General features: G+C 47.8%; 1 long non-coding RNA gene across 2 annotated transcripts; it reads left to right on the forward strand.

The window, feature by feature from the left end:
• Positions 1-4099: 4099 nt before the first annotated feature.
• LOC116587931 lies at positions 4100-16353 on the forward strand. 2 transcript variants are annotated; one of them, XR_004284694.1, is made up of 3 exons: positions 4100-4306; positions 12962-13293; positions 14431-16353. It is a non-coding gene; the product is annotated as an uncharacterized LOC116587931 (long non-coding RNA). The 2 variants fall into 2 exon arrangements; XR_004284693.1 differs by lacking the exon at positions 4100-4306 and adding an exon at positions 11931-12341.
• The last annotated feature ends 272 nt before the right edge of the window (positions 16354-16625 follow it).

Consider the following 16625-nt stretch of genomic DNA (forward strand, 5'->3'; position numbering starts at 1 on the left):
TTGTTGGGGTTGTTTCTAAAGGTTTTCTCTGATTCTTTCTTGTCCTCTCTACTTGGTTTGCTGATTTTCTGATTTGAGTTTCTTTCTCTCTATTCTTTGCATATTTTTAGTGGTTTTTGATTTGTGTTTGCTGTTATGTTTGTACCTAACCTCTTCCGTGTACAGCGGTTGATATGAAGTCGATGCCGTTTAAGTTTGCCTCATTCTTTACTCCTCGGCTCCCCATGCTTTAGGTATACGGTGTCATATTCTACATCCTTTTATTTTGTGAGTTCCTTGACTGATTTTTCACAGAAATATTCATTTTTACTGCTTTTGTGTTTCTTATCTTCATACTATCGCTTTTGGTGTCTCCTTTTCACTCAAAGAGGCCCCTTTAATATTTCTTGCAGGCCTGGTTTAGTGGTCAGGAACTCCTTGAATTTTTGTTTTAGACAAAGACTTTAAAACAACTTTTAAATATGGTCAAAGGACAAAAGGAAGATGTGGAGAAAGTCAAGAAAATGTTGTGTAAATAAAATGGAAATGTCAACAAAGTGGTCAAAAACCTAAGAAGAAGCCCAAAAGACATTCTGGAGTCAAAAGTAGAGTAATTGAAATGAAAAATTCACTAAAGTGAACAAAGGCAGGTTTGAACAGGCAGAAGAAAGAATTAGCACACTTGAAGATAGACAATGGAAATTCTGGAATCTGAAGAAAGAAAAAGATTGAAGGAAAGCAAACAACTGTGGGCATGATTGAGTGGACAGTATCTGCATCTGGGAGTCCCAGAAGGAGAAAAGAGAGAAATGGACACAGAAAATGCTGGAAGAATAATGGACAAAAGCCTCCTAAATCTGATGGAATACATGGACATAAACATCCAAGAATCTCAACATCTGATGGACTACATGGACATGAACATCTAAGAATCTCAACAAACTCTAAGTAAGATGAACTCAAAGAGACACTCCAAGATACATCATTATCAAATTATTTATAAAAAGGTAACTCATGAAATGGGAGAAAATATTTGTAAGTCCTATATCTGATAGGGGATTAGTATAACATAGAGATAATTCCTACAACTCAATTACAACAAAACCAATTCAAAAATGGAAAGAGGACTGAACAGATGTTTCTCCAAAGAAGACACACAGATGGCCAAAAAGCTCATGAAAAGATGTTCGACATCGCTGATCATTAGGGAAATGCAAATGAAGACCACAAGATACATCTGCACGTCCCTTAGGATAGTTATTATCAGAGACCAGAAAACAGCAAGTGCTGGTGAGGTTGTGGAGACATTGGACCTCTTGTGTCCTATTGGAGATGTAAAATAATGCAGCTGTTGAGGAAAGCAGTATGGAGGCTCCTCAAAAAATTAAAAATAGAATTTCCTTATGATCCAGCACTTTCGCCTTTTGGTATTTACTCAAAAGAATTGAAAGCAGGATCTTGAAGAGATATTTGTATAACCATGTTCATAGCGGCATTGTTCACAATAGCATGGAAGCAACAAGTTATCTGTTGATGGATGAATGCCTGGAAAATATGGTATAAACATGCAAGGAGATGTAACCTAGCCCTGAAAAGGAACAGACTTCTGCAACATGCCACAATATGGATGAGCTTCAAGGTCATTATTCTGAATGAAATAAACCGGTCACAAAAGGATAAGCTCTGTATGACTGTGCTTGTGTGAAGCACCCAAAGTAGTCACATAGAGACAGAAAATACACTGGTGGTTTCTTGGGGCTGGGTATAGACTTTCAGTTTTACAGGATGAAAAACTGTTTCCAGAGTTAGAACTGTTTTTTAGAGTATGGGGATGCATGGTGATCAATCGCGTGGCAATGAGATTGCATGTGACTTAACTGGTTTGCTTTTAAAAATGGCTGAGATGGTCAATGTTATGTGTACCTCACCCACAAAACGTCCGTCCTGAAGAAAAGGGAGTTTTTGATAGTGTTGCGTGAGGTACACTGTGCAAAGTCACATGACTAAAAAATGCTTCCAAAGGTGATAGAAAAACAAAAATATATACAAAACTATATGAAACGTGGAGGTAGATTTTGAAGAATATTAATAAAGGGAACACCTAGGTACCCTCCGCGCAATTTTAGAAGGAGAAACTCGTCTACTGGTTTGAGACATCCACGTGCTCCCAACTGGCCACAGACACCTCCCTTCCTTCCGCCTGGAGGAGACCCTCACCCTGAATTCTTATGAAGGTTGCCTTGATTTTCTTCTAGTTTATCACCTCCATATGTAGCTCTACGTCTCCGAACAATATGTTATTTCATACAGCAAGAGTTTGGCTTCACACACATGGACTCGCGCTGTACTTTCCTGTTGTGACTTGTTTCTTGTACCTGACGTGGAGTTTCTGAGGTGCATGACTACGGATGACATGAAAACGCCACGCGCATGTGCCATCTCACTGGTGGTGGACACTGGCTATTTCTGTTCTTCTGCTGTGTCGTCGCTGTTCTCTGAGCATTTCCACTCGAGTCTCCTGGTACACAGACAGTGTCTGTGTCCCTCCAAAGTCACGTGCGGAGCCCCTAACCTCTCATGCAGGGGCATTAAGAGGAGGTCTTGGGACGTGATCGGGTCATGAGGGTGGAGCCCTCATGATGGGACCCAGAGGGCTCTCTGGCCCCTCTACCGTGTGAGGACACAGGGTCTGCTGGTGCCTTCGTCCTGGACTTCCAGCTTCCAGAACCGGGACAAATGGGTTTCTGCCTGTCAGCCCCCTCTGTTATAGCAGCTTGACGAGGCTAAGAGACGGCGTTTCCTTAGTTCTCTGCCTGGAAGTGAGATCGCTGCCCCCAGGGGATGTGCGTGTTGGAGCCTCCCCACGAAGGACCCGTGTTTCCCAAGCTGCTGCATCTGTTCCCAGCTCCCCAGCACGGTGAGAATTCTCACCTTTTCATATCTGATTTTTAGTTATCTTTTTGCCAGTCTAGGGTGTAGTCATACACAGTTGTGTATTAATTCCTATTTCCCTGGTTACTGATGAGGTTTAAAACACTCTTCATGGTTTATTAGCCATCTGTGTTTTTGCTTCTGTGAAATCTTACTCACGGCTTTTGCCCATTTTCCTGGCCTTCGTCCCTCTGCCGCTTCTTGAAAGCATCGGGACAGGCGACCTCGCTGCGCCGCGACCCGGCAAACTCGGCGGGACCTTCCCAGCGCCGGTGCTTCTTCCACGGCGTTCCCTCCGTCCCGGACGCTGCCGTCTGTCCCCGCTCGTCCGGTTTCGCTGGGCGGTCTCTGGGGAGCCCGTCTGGGACCTCCGTGCCCTCCTCCTGGCTCCTGGCGCGGGCGGCCCCGGGGCGGGCGCTCAGATCCTTCCCGCGGCGCCTCCTCCGAGGGCCTCGCACCCGGCGGCCGCGGCCCCTCGCCAATCCCCGCGGCCCCCGCCGCTCGTCCGTCGGCGCGGCCTGGTCGCCCGGGCTTGGGCAGCGCAGTCCCACCCTCCCCAGGCCGTCCACGCCCGCAGCGGACCCAGTTTGTTTCCTTGTCCCCTTTCTGGAGCTTCGCTGTTTCTCTGCGGTCACTGTCCTCTGTCGCGGCTGCCGCCGCCTTCGCGCTGTCGCCGCGCCTCGCCGGCTCCGTGGCTGGGCGCACCTGCCGTCCGCGTGCGGGGCTCCCGGCGCCCGTCCCTCCGGAGCTGGCGGGCTTCAGCCGGGCCGCGACCTCCCCCGGGGCAGCCGCTCGGGTTTCTGTCAATGTCCCCGACACGGTCCCTTTCTTCGTCCTTCGGATTCGGTGACTCGCGCGGGCTCCGGCCCGGTGGCTTCTCCCGGCGGTTTGAGGCACAGAAGCCGCCCGCGCGCTTTCTGGGCAGAGGACGGTCCCCGCGCAGCTCCATTCTGTCGCCGGGAGCGGGGCCTGCGGGGTGACCTGCGCGGTCCGGTCCGCACCTTCACACCACCTGACCCGCCGTCTCAGGGGACGCCCGGCCTCCGAGCTCCGTGGTCCGCGGTGGCCTGGCAGGGGCGCGCCCCAGCGACCTCTCCACGCTCTCGGGCAGGCTAGGCTGCTGTTTCCAGAGACTCCTCTGACTTTGCGGCGTCATTCCTCGGTCCACTTGAGAGCGCAGACCGCGAGAATCCCCAGCAGCCGCCGCCTTGGTCGCTCCCCTGCCCGCGCTGCTGGTGGCCGCGGACGCAGACCCACACTTCTTCCCGCGTGGCCGTGGACTGCCTCAGTTTCCCGGGGCCACTTTATTGACCGGGACGTGTTTCTGCGCAGCGGATGACGAGAAGGCCGGAGAGACTTAACCCGTGACGTGCTTTCAAACCAGATACTCCTGCCGGTAATTACGTTAGAAAGGCTTTTTTTTTTTTTTTTTTTTTTTTTTTTTAAGATTTCATTTATTATTTGACGGGGAGAGATCACACGTAGGCCGAGAGAGGCAGGGAGACAGGCGGAAGCAGGGTCCGCGCTGAGCAGAGCCCGACGTGGGGCTCGATCCCAGGACCCTGAGACCGTGACCTGAGCTGAAGGCAGAGGCTTAACCCACTGAGCCCCCAGGCGCCCTTGTTTGTTTGTTTGTTTGGTAAAATGTCCCTTCATGTCTTTGCCCATTTTCTATTCACATTAATTTTTCTTCTGTTGAGTTTGAGACTTTATATATTCTAGATGCTAGTCCTCTGTAGGGTAGATGATCTATAAATATACGCTCGTGCGCAGCTTGTCTTTTCTTTCTCTAAACCAGTCTTTCACAGCAAAAATGTTTAATTTTAATGAATTCCAATATATTGATTTTTTTCCTTTTATGGATTATGTTTTTGGTGTCAAGTTTAAGAACTCTTAGTTCTAACCTCTAGAATCTAGAGGTTTTATCCTACACATTTTTTCTTAAAATTTTACAGCTTTATGTTTTACATCCAAATACATGATCCATTTTGAATTAAATTTTGTGTGAGATGTGAAACTAGAGTAAGCATTTATTTTTTTGCATGTGGCTGTACAATTTCTCTGGAACCCTTAGTTGAAAGAGTGATCTTTACTGCATCGAATTGCTTTCGCACTTTTGTTCAAAGTTCGTTGGACATATTTATGTGGGTTTATTTATGGGTTTTTGGTTTTATTCCATTGACCTATATGTCTATCCCCATGCAATACTACACATTCTTGATTACTGTAGTGATACAGTAAGTTTTGGAATCAGGTAAATGAATTCCTTTCATTTTCTTCTTTTTCAAAATTGTTTTACCTAAGTGAGTTCCTTTGTCTCTCTATAAATTTTTTAATAATCATGTCTTTCTTTAAAAAATCTTAGGATTTGTAAGGAAGTATGTTAAAACTATCAATCTGGGAAGAACTGACATTTTTATTATTTTATTATATTTATTATTTTATTATTAGTGATACTGTGATATTGTGAACATAGTATATCCCCCCATTTCTTTAGATCAGCTCTGATTTCTTTCATCAGTATTTTGTAGTGTTCCACATACAAATCCTGTATGTGTTTTATTAGATTTATACAAATTTCATGTTGTTGTTGTTTTTTAAAGATTTTATTTATTTATTTGACAGAGAGAGATCACAAGTAGGCAGAGAAGCAGGCAGAGAGAGAGAGAAGGAAGCAGGCTCCCCGCTGAGCAGAGAGCCCGACGCGGGGCTCGATCCCAGGACCCTGAGATCATGACCTGAGCTGAAGGCAGAGGCTTAACACACTGAGCCACCCAGGCACCCCAAATTTCATGTTTTTGAGCAGTTTTACATGCCAGGTTTAAAATTTTAGTGTCCATATGTCAATTATCAAAAAAGAAATAAAATTGACTTTGATATATTTATTTTGTATACTAAACCTTGTTGAACTCACTTCTAGTCCTAGAAGCTTGTCTATTTTTGTAGATTCCTTGGAATTTTCCACATAGGCAAGCATGTCATCTGCAAATAAGAACAATTTTCTTTCTTTCTTTCTTTCATATCTGTCTGCCTTCTACGTCTTTTTCTTACCTTATTGCACTGGTATGAGCTCCAGCTCTATGTTGAAGAGAGTGGTGAGATCAGATATTCTTGCCTTGTTTCCAGTCTTAGGGGAAAGCATCATTTTTAATCATTAAGCACGATGTTAGCTGTAGGATTTTATAAATATTCTCCATCTAGTTCAGGAAGTTCCACTCTATTTCTATTTTTACAAAATTAAAAAAAAATCATTTGTGAGTGTTAACTTTTGCCAAGTGCATTTTCTGTATCTACTTTTATGGTCATGTGGGTTTAGTCTGCTCATTTGTGGATTACATGATTCATTTTTAAATATTGCACTGGCCTTGCATTTCAGGTGCGAGTAAAACATTCTTGGTTATCTTTTTTTATATGTTGTAGAAATCTGTAAGCTAATGTTTGTTAAGGAGTTTTGCATTTATTGTCATGTTATTGGTTTGTCATTCCTTTTTTGATATTCTCTTTGACTGGTTTTGGTATCAGGGTAATACTGGTTTCATTAAATCAACTGAGAAGTGTTCTTTTCTATTTCCTAGAAGAGATTGTGTAGAATTGGTGTTAATTATCCTTTAAACATTTGGTGGTATTCTTCAGTGAAACCATCTGGCCTGGAAACTGTTCTTTGGGGAGTATTAAAATTACAAACTCAGTATCCTTAAGAGTTAAAGGGTTATTCAAATTATCAATTTTATATTGGGTGAATTGTAGTAGTTTGCATTTTTGGAGGAACTTGTCCATTTTGTCTAAGTTGGTGAATTTATGTGTGTAGAGTTGCTCATAGTATTCCCTTATCCTATTGGTATTCTGCAGGGTTTGTAGCGATATCCCCCGTTTTATTAAAATTACTGATAATTTGTGTATTCTGTCTTCTTCAGGCTTGGTAGAGGTCTGTCAATTTCATTGACTTTTCCAAAGAAACAGTTTTTCATTTCATTGGTCTTCTTTATTTTTTGTTTTCAATTTTATTGATTTATGCTTGTTACTTCCTTTTGCTTACTTTGGGCTTATTTTGTTTCCTTTTTCTAGTTTCTTGAGCTGGGAGCTTAGATTATTGATTTGTGACCTTTTCTATTTTTTAACCTGTACATTTTGTGCTATGCGGTTCCCTCTCAACATTGCTTTAGCTGTGCCCCGCAGATTTGACACGTTGTATTTTCCTTTCTGTTCAACGTATTTTAAAAAGTTTTTATAAGAACTCCTTTTTGACTCATGGATTGTTTAGAACTATTTTTAGTTTCCAAGTGTTTGGCAACTTTTTGATCTTTCTATTATTGATTTCTAGTTTGATTCTACTGTAGTTGAAAAATACATTCTTTATAATTTCATTTCTTTCTTATTTTTGAGTTTGTTTTATAGCTCAGGATGTAGTTACTCTTGGTGTATATTCCATAGGCCCTTGAAGAGAATGTGTATTCTGTTAATGATGAATAGAGTGCCCTCTAAATGTCTGTTAGATACTGTTGGTTGATTGTATTGTTAAGTTATTTTCTATTTTTGATAATTTTATGCTTGGTTGTTCTAGCTATTATTGATAAAGGGATATTAAAGTCTCTAAATATAATTATAGATTTGTTTATTCTTCTGGGTATCAGTGTTTGCTTCACATATCTCACAGTTTTATAGTTTGGTCCATACCTATTTAGGATTGCTGTAACTTTTTGGTAGGTTGACCTTTTATCATTATATTATGTCTTTCTCAGTGTCTGGTGATTTTCTTTGCTCTGAAATCTGCTTTATATTAATATAACCATTCCTGCTTTCTTTTGATTAATGTTTGCATGATATATATATTTTCCATTCTTTTGTTTTTGACCTTTTTCTGTTATATTTGATGGTGATTCTTGTGGACAGCAAATATTTGGGTCATGTTTTTTTTTTTTTTTAATTGTGTTTCTTTCTTTCTTTCTTTCTTTTTTTTTTTTTTTTAAAGATTTTATTTATTTATTTATTTGACAGGCAGAGATTACAAGTAGACAGAGAGGCAGGCGGAAAGAGGGGGAAGCAGGCTCCCTGCTGAGCAGAAAGCCCAACGTGGGGCTCAATCCCAGGACTCTGGGATCATGACCTGAGCCGAAGGCAGAGGCTTTAACCCACGAGCCACCCAGGCACCCCTGGGTCATGGTTCTTAATTCACCCTGCCTACCTCTGCATTTTCATTGGCGTATTTAGATCATTTACATTTAATGTAATTATTGACACATTAGTGCTGAAGTCTGTAATTTAATTTTTTCCCTTATTTTGTCTGCTTTTCATTTGTCTATTTTTTGATCTTCCTTTGGTTAACTTAGACATATTCAAAATTCCATTTTGAATTATGTTTAGTGTTCATTAGTGCATCTCTTTGTATAGCTTTTTAAGTGGTTGTTCTTGGTATTACTTTATATATATATGTAACTTATCACATTATACTGGTGCTGTCATCTTAACAGTGCAAGTATAGAAATCTCTCCCCTTTTATATCCTTTTACTCTCCACTGTTTATAATATAATATTTTATTTACTTATTTTAAATTATAACATTTTAATATTTTCTTTATTTACATTTAGGACAGCATCAGAGAGTGGTATAATTTTTGCTTCAGCTGTTAAACACAATTTAGAAAACTAAAGAAGAGATGAAAGGCCTATTGTATTAACTTTGCTGTATTTTTACTTAAAAAATTCCTTCTTTTATCATTTCCATTCTGTTTAGGGAACATCCATCAGCCATTATTTTATGATAGGTCTACTGAATTCTCTTAGTCTTCCTTTGTCTGAGAATGTCTTGATTTCCTCTTCATTCTTTTTTTTTTTAAGACTGTATTTATTTATTTGACAGACAGAGATCACAAGTGGGCAGAGAGGCAGGCAGAGAGAGAGAGGAGGAAGCAAGCCTGCTGAGCAGAGAGCCCGACATGGGACTCGATCGAGCCCAGGACCCTGAGATCATGACCTGAGCGAAGGCAGAGGCTTTAACCCACTGAGCCACTCAGGTGCCCTCCTCTTAATTCTTGAAGGACATTTTCACTGGATATAAGATTCTGAATCAGCAGTTCGTTCTTTCAGCATTTGTAAAATATCATGTCACTTCCTTCTGGCCTTTATGATTTCGGATGAGAAATATATGGTTATTCCATGTATTGTTCTTCCCTTAAGGGCAGAATGACATTTTATCTCTGGCTGTTTTCAGGATTTTATTCTTTGTCTTTAGTTTTCAGAATTTTAATTATGATCTGACTTGGTTCGGGTGTCTTTGGATTTATCCTGTTTGGGTTTGCTCAGCTTAGGAATCTGTAGGTTTACGTTTCTTTCCAAATCTGAGAAGTTTTCAGCTACTTCTTTTTTTTAATCTCTTTTTCCTCTCCATCCTCTTTCTCCACTTTTTTCCAGGATTCTAGACCATCAGGCCATCCCCTCTTTGTTCTTGATTTGTCCACTCGGAGAGGCATGAGACCGCAGGGAGGCTACTCTTACCAAACTGCCATTCTGTGAGGGTGTGCTTAGACCTGCCTGCTGCCTTCTGTGCATCTCAATACTGGACTGGAATGGGTCCAACTCTAACACAGGTACTTGGAGTTTTTTCATCTGAAGAGATTCTGTGACTATGATGACAAATACCATTTTTGATATGGCTGGATGACTAAATCAAAGTCCCTGCATTGGGTTTGAACTTATGACCCCGAGATTAAGATCTGAGCTGAGACCAAGAGTTGGACACTTAACTGACTGAGCCACTCCAGTGCCCCATGACTAAATGATTGTATTGCTAAGTCATGTAGAGGTCATTCAGTAACTTAAACATAGGTTCATATACATCAAAGGCATGCAAGGAACAGATTCATTGTGTGGCTCTGTGTTAACCCCAACACCATCTCACCAGTGCCTTCGTGTCTGGGACAAATGTCTGCTCTGGACTCATCTAGGTCACTGGGCTCTGTGATGGTGATGCTCCTCCCCACAGACTAGTTCGCAGTCCGTAATGGACGCTTACATCCCAACTCACATTAACATCCTGGAGACCGCAAGATCTGTAACTGCTGACTCCAGATGAAGGCACACAGCCTCCTGGAGCCCTGGTTCTACAGCTCAGCTACTCCGTCCCGCACGCTGACACACAAATTGGTCGAGTGCCTGCCAGCATACAGCTGTTCCGGAACAGTGTCTGGGGTTTTTGGTTAGAAAACATCTGAAGTTGGTATCAGTGGAAAAGGCTCCACCTTCGTTCACACTCTCACGGTTTGATGGGAACCCTTCCCTGTGTCCCCAGGATTAAACATGCAGAGTCTTGTTCCTTAATTAATCCATGCCCTTAGGTGTTCCCTACTGGTCCCCCCTTTGAGTCGTGGGCTCATGTGTTTAGAACAAGTGGGGACATCAAAGAGGAAGCTGGTTCTCTTGTGTGGGGACACGGGGAAGCTAGGGAAGGTGGCTCTGCATGTAGGTTTGCGGCATTGCTCAGAGGGCACTTTCCATGCGAGAAGGACTTCTAAAGAAGTCTTGAAGTAGCTTTTTTTTTTTTCTCTTTGCCTATAATAAAAAGGCAAGTTTGAAATGTTTTTTGGTGAAATCTCATAGGGCTTGTGAGCCATTCTTGTAGGTTGATTTTATATCTTTCTCTCTTTTTAAAAATAAAAGCAACAAGCAATTGATCTGTGTGCTCAGGAAAGCTGAGTGCTGGAGGGGCCAGTAGGATTGCTTCTGTCTCCGGAGGATGCTGTCTGTTTGTGGAGACAGAGACACCCAGGCCATGCGTGCTGTGCACATAAGAGGACTCGGCCTTGATTCTGACTCCAAATGGGGAGGGAATTCTGCAGAACTCCATCCGTAATTTTCAAGTTCAAGTGAGAAAGAATGGTGTTAAAGTGGATCTTTTTAATTACGGCTTCCTATAGTCTTTATTCCGAACTCTGAGTCAACACTGACAGCTCGTCTTCAGGAGCACACGCTTTCTGCCTTCTCTCCGCTCCTCAGGGCTCTCTCAGCAGCCGCCGTGCTCCTTCTGGCACCAGTCTCCCCTGGGCCAGCGGCAGGCAGAGGCCAAGATCTGGGCAGAAAAGAGAGAGAGGGTCATGCAGAAGTGCTAGACCGCTCGGATGGGCAGGCAGGGCTATGGGCTCGAGGGAAGCCCGTGCAGATGCTTGGAGTCAGCTTTCAAGAAAAGCAGGGGCTGGGTGTTGAAGAAGACCAGGACTGGGGCCTGTGCGTAGGAGGATGTGCCCGCAGGTGTGTAGCGTGTGGAAAGGACCGTGTGCAACCTGGGGATGGACTCCGAGCGGGCAGCAGATGTCTGACGTGGCATCGATGATCCCCGAGCTTTCACCAAAAATCAGTTTCTCACTGAGACTTGGCGCCCGCACGGCATCGTTCTTACCCTGTGTGGCTGAGCATCTCTCTGAAAATTGTAATTATCTGGCATTTTACCTGCAGGGTTTCTTTGTCCGGGGGAGGGTTCCATTATAACTAATTCCAAAACACTTTTTCTCAAACCTGGCCACGGTTTATGCTGACGGCTTGGTATCATCGGCCAGATCCGTGTGGCATCGAGTGAGTGAGCGCGGGTGTGAAGGCTCGGGCAGGCCGGCAGTTCCATGTGGCCTCCCGGAGCCCTCGGGTGCCCTGGGCTCCACTCCCGACACAGACAGCCCTGGAAGCCCTTCATCTAGCCTGAGCCCAGTGAGGCTCTCGTTGGCCGCTGGGGCACAACGCTGCACCTCCAGGGTGGGTCTCCCACCTTGCTGTCTGCTTCCTCCTCAGGGTCCCTGCCAGAGTGAAATCCTGCTGGCAGAGAAGCCCCTTGTATGGCCTGACCCGCTCCCTGGGGTTCAGACCCATTCCTATCCTCCCCGGCATGGCCAGGGGTCCTGCCTGCCTAGAGGCAGCAGTCTGAGGGACAGCGCAGCCTGAGCCTGTTAGCTGTCCTCCGAGATGCGGCTGGCCCCTCCGAGCCTGGATCTGCCTTGCCCCTATCACCGTTCCAGAAGAAAACCACCGATCATCTGAATCAAGGCTGCACGGATTCCTGGAAGAGCTCAGGGGAGCTGCTCTTATGTGGCGTGGTCTCTGAGCAGAACAAACGTGTGATCTGACCCGGAGTACCAGGAAGCCTGGGGTCAAGAGTCGGCAGGACCTGGGCCCCGGAGGGGGGCGGGGGGGATGGGCAGACCTTCAGAAGTGCAGCCTCCGAGGGCCAGTTGTCCCTGACCCACTGGGATGGGGTTTGAGCTGTTTGACGGAGATTTTGTTTACAGAGTCAGGCCAAGGCCAAAGAATACTTGATATTTCCTTGCTAGACTCTGGAGAGCTGGAGAGCCGATTTAGTCTCACTGTGCACACAGAAGACCAGCGTCCCCGGGGCCAGAGAGGCACTGAGGGTGGTGCCTCGGCCCTTGTCTCTCCAGGACTGGGGCTTGGAGGTGAGGCTCACTGTAGGCGCCGGGCTTTCAGACCACCCTGGGTAAAAGCTCATCCACCACTGCTTTCTGCCTGTGGAACCCTGGACAAGCTGCCTAATCTCTTCAAGTCTCAGATTCTTAGCTGATAAATAGGCTCTCAGTAACATCTGTGTTAAGAGGTGACACATTTATCTGGTGTACATTAGGAAGTCAGCAAATCATGGCCAAGGTTGAAGCCTTTCAGTGCCTAGGAAGTGCTGGGCTGGAGCCCTGAGTGTTGTTGTGGGAAGACCATTGTGTCTCTGGTAGAGCTTGGGGTCTCCCAAGTCGATGTGTGGGGACTTGGCTGGAGCACAGACCCCAAAGGCCGGTAAGGCAGGGGCTCAAGTAAGGGGAAGGGAGAGGAGCCACCGGGCAGCAACCTGCAGAGGCCAAGAGGGCTGTGGACAAGCACAGCGAGGCCTGGGAGCCTCTGAGACGCCAGGACACAAGCCTGGGGAGGGACAGGGAGAGCCTGCACCCTGCTGAGCACGGGGAGGGGCCCTGGTGGCCTGGGCAGAGATTTGTGTGGGGAAACTGGCATGCACTGGACTTGTTCTTAAGCAGAAATGATGGAACTACATTTCCCTGCTGTCTTCCAGGCTAGCACCAGCCAATTCATCTAAAATCAACCATCGTGAATCTGGGGAACTCTGGTGCAAGCTCTCACCAAGGCATGGGGTGAACTGGGCTGTTCCAGGACCAGTCACTTGGAGCCGGTCAGAGTCCTGCTACGAAGGTGGTCGAACCGTGACTGCTCTCCTGTTTTCCGCTGCCCCTCTGCTGGGACAGGCAGAGAGGCAAGGGTCTCCTCCCCAGCAGGATCCCTGCTCCTGGTTCTGCGTGCCCAGAGGGCTTCCTGCCTCCCAGTGTGCTCCTTGCCTCCGAGCCAGAGTCCCGATGGCCACACCTGCTCCTGTCACAGTCAGCAACGGTACCTGCCGGGACACGGCGCGCTGGCACACATGCGGGGATCGAGTGGGAGCTGGATGTGAGCTTTTGCTCACGGAGGCTGGGGACGTGGCCAGAGTTCCGGCTTGCTTGCAGGGCTGAGGCAGCCGGGCTGGGGGGGAGTCAGGGCGTTTCTCTAGGGCGGATGTCTCGCTGTCGCCTGTGTGGGCTCCTATGGGGGTCTTTGCAGGTTGAGAGGAGCTCGGATCACATGCAGCCCACGCCCCCAGCACCCTTTGTAAGTGCAGCGGCTGCCTGAAATTGCCTGCCGGGGTAGCCCTCCCCTCTCCCGCGCTGTGGAGCAGGCTGGGCGTGTTTCCCCGTAGCATTAGCCCAGGAGAGATTTTCCAGGAGGCTGGGCAGCTTAACGGATAATGCCTGGCCTTTCACATTTGGGCCTGCGGTTGGGGTTCAGCTCGAGGTCCTGAGGGAACAGCATTGCAGGCCCCAGCCCCGGCAGGCCCGGGAAGATCTCGCCCTCCACCTGGGAAGTCCTCCTGCCCGGGAAGTCCTTGCCCCGTGCAGGCGGCCCTGAGCAGCCCTGCAGTGTGAGCTCCACTCTGCGTCTCTGCCTGGGGAACGCCTCCGAGGACTGCAGAGCCGGGGCTCCTGGGCCCACAGCGCAGGGGGCCTCCTAGCTGCGGGACTCGGGTTCTCCCACGCGCCTGGCTATGCCGCGTGGGGCCGCGCGTGTAGACACACACGTGTTTGCGTGGGGGAGGGAGGAGTGGTGCGGTCCCTGCCAGACGCCCTGCTTGGCTCTGCCTGTGGCTACAGGTAACTCTCAGGAGCGGCACTCGTATGTGTGAGTGCCAGACTGCCGCGGGGCTTCCACAGCCACAGGGCGCCTGTGTCCCCCACTACGGTGGCGGCGGCGGCATCTCCTTGTGGAAGCTGGGCCTGCACTTGTGAGCGGCCACAGCCACGCTTCTAGTGAGGGTTTCTGCCAGGGAGGCTCTCCCCCTGCATCACTCAAGGGAGGGGAGAGGGGTCAGCGAGACTATGCCCCAGGTCCCCTGGGATGACGTGGACCACTGATGGCCTGGGAGGCAACTGACAGTGCAGGGGCCTCCTCCGGTCCCGGGACTATGGACGAGGCGGACACAGGCCTCATCAGCAGACCCCAGATGTCTCCACCTGATACCACGGCCGGGGCCAAGCAGCCAAAGCTGTTTTGGGCTTTGAAGGAAGGATGTATTCAGGCTAGCAGGCGGGGGCTCTCGTAAATACGGCGTGGGTGAGCAGGGAGAGGACGGGCGTCTACAACGAGGAGGCACAGGTGGGCGGGACGCGGGGCGGGCGAGGGAAGCGCGGCAGGACCTGGCCCAGGGGAGGCCAAGGCGACTGACAGAGGGCTGAGGTCCCTGAGAAGCCGTGAAGGGAGCCGCGAGGCGCAAGTCGTGGGTGGGGAGAGCCCCTCGGCACCTCGCTGGGACTAGGGCCCAAGTTAAAGGCTGCACGGCTGCTGCCTGTGCCCCCCTCATCTCCTGCGGTCGCCTTGAAGCTGGGTTTCCCTGATAGCCCGAGAAGGGAAGTCCGCCGCCGCCGGCTCCGCACGTCCCAGGAAGACCGCGCAGACAGCACCTGCGCACAGGCCGGAGACCGCACCGTCCGTGTGAACCGAGACGGCATTTTACTGTGGGAGGGTGTGAAGTGCCACCGGGCCGCCGTGGGCCGCGCCCGTGCGAGGACCTTCACCATGAAGGTTCGAAATTAGGGTCCTTATGTGTTGATCCTAATATAAAAGTCACATATGGGGCCTCTATCTATCCACTGTGCCCTGCTTACTCGCGAACACCGACTGTACGCAGGGCCGCGCGGAGGGACCTGACGATGCATCACGTCCCGTCCTTGAGCTCAGGCTGCTCACGGCTGAGGAGGTAAGACACAGACCGCAGAAAGTGTAGGGAGAAGGGTCCAGAGAACAGGGTGGGACTTGGGGAAGCGTGTTTCCTCACCGTCCAGATCAGGGGAGGTTCGCAGACGCAGTGGACGTTTGCCCTCCTGGAAACACGCTTGTCGGGGGAGGCCTTTCTCTGTGGCATCCAGTTAGAGAGCCAGATACTGGAGGCAGATGCCAAGGACCGGTCTTCAAATATTCCACTTGGAAGGGAGGAGTCAAGTAAAGCCCCCACCCTCTTACAATCCTCCCATTCCCATGACGAAGCCTGTATCCACCAAGTCCCAGAGGAGACCAGGGCCATTGGTTCACTACCTCCTTGTAGATATTTTGAAGGAACAAAATCATGATGATTTGCTATAAATGGCAAGTGGCAAACCCTTTTCATGTGGAGACCCAGAAAGAAGTTCTCCCCTTGTCCCTACTCCCCAAACTGTGTAGGGCTAGTTTGGGTTCCTGGACTTGGAGTTCTGAGCAGGTCGGTTTATGTTCCAAATGCATTGGCAAGTCCACTCCAATGGTCCAGATGTGTCATGGGATGCTGTTGTCTCTTGTGAAAAGTCGATGCAAGAGCATGGTGTGGCCCATCTCCATGGTGAGCACTGCTACTTACTGCATCCTGGAGAGCCCACCGTGCTCAGAAGACCACACACGTGGTCTGAAACCAATGTGAGAGTTGGCAGTCAGCTCTTGGACTCCTGGTTCAGAGCATCCCCAAGTTCTTCTTGTCTTTCCAGAAACTTGGGTTGCTGCTGCCATTTCCTCAAGGACAGGAGAACGGCTCATAGAGCTCTGGGGGCGGATGGGGTTGTTAGTTAGTGGTCCCAAACTTCTTGGAGTCAGAGCATCAGTAGGATAGTAAGAGGAACAAAGCGGAAGTGTCGACATGGCAAGAGAAGTCTTCTAGCCTGGGAGAAGAACATTAGGTCCCACTGATCCTAGTGGCTGTGACTAAGAAGATGTTTAACAAGACTCTTCAGCCTTTACTGAGGCATCATCTGATCGCATTTCAACACCAGTGGATTGGTATTTCTGGGAGCAGAGAATTACTGGTGTAATTTGTTTTATGCAAAAGAGAGCTCAGAGAGGGGTGTTAGAAATGCAACATTTTCTAGAAAATCCTCAATTCTGCCAACACTCACTAAGCACCTGTTGTGTTGTAGCACAATGCGAAATACTGGAGATACTGAGCTGACCACGTCTGGGCGGTGAGTATGAGGACAGAAGCATGTGTGATTAAGTGTGATTTCAGCATAGTGTCCCACTGAGGGTGGGGAAGAGGTGTGAACTCAGTCTGCAGGGAGAGAGGAAAACAAATCAGCAAAGGCTTCCTGGAGGAGGTGTTCAGATGACTGATTGATGTCTCTTAAAAATGTGATACATGTATTCCCCCTTATTTGCCACAAACTGAGTAA

Source organism: Mustela erminea, chromosome 4 (assembly GCF_009829155.1).
Source record: "Mustela erminea isolate mMusErm1 chromosome 4, mMusErm1.Pri, whole genome shotgun sequence".
In the NCBI taxonomy this organism is placed as follows: domain Eukaryota; kingdom Metazoa; phylum Chordata; class Mammalia; order Carnivora; family Mustelidae; genus Mustela; species Mustela erminea.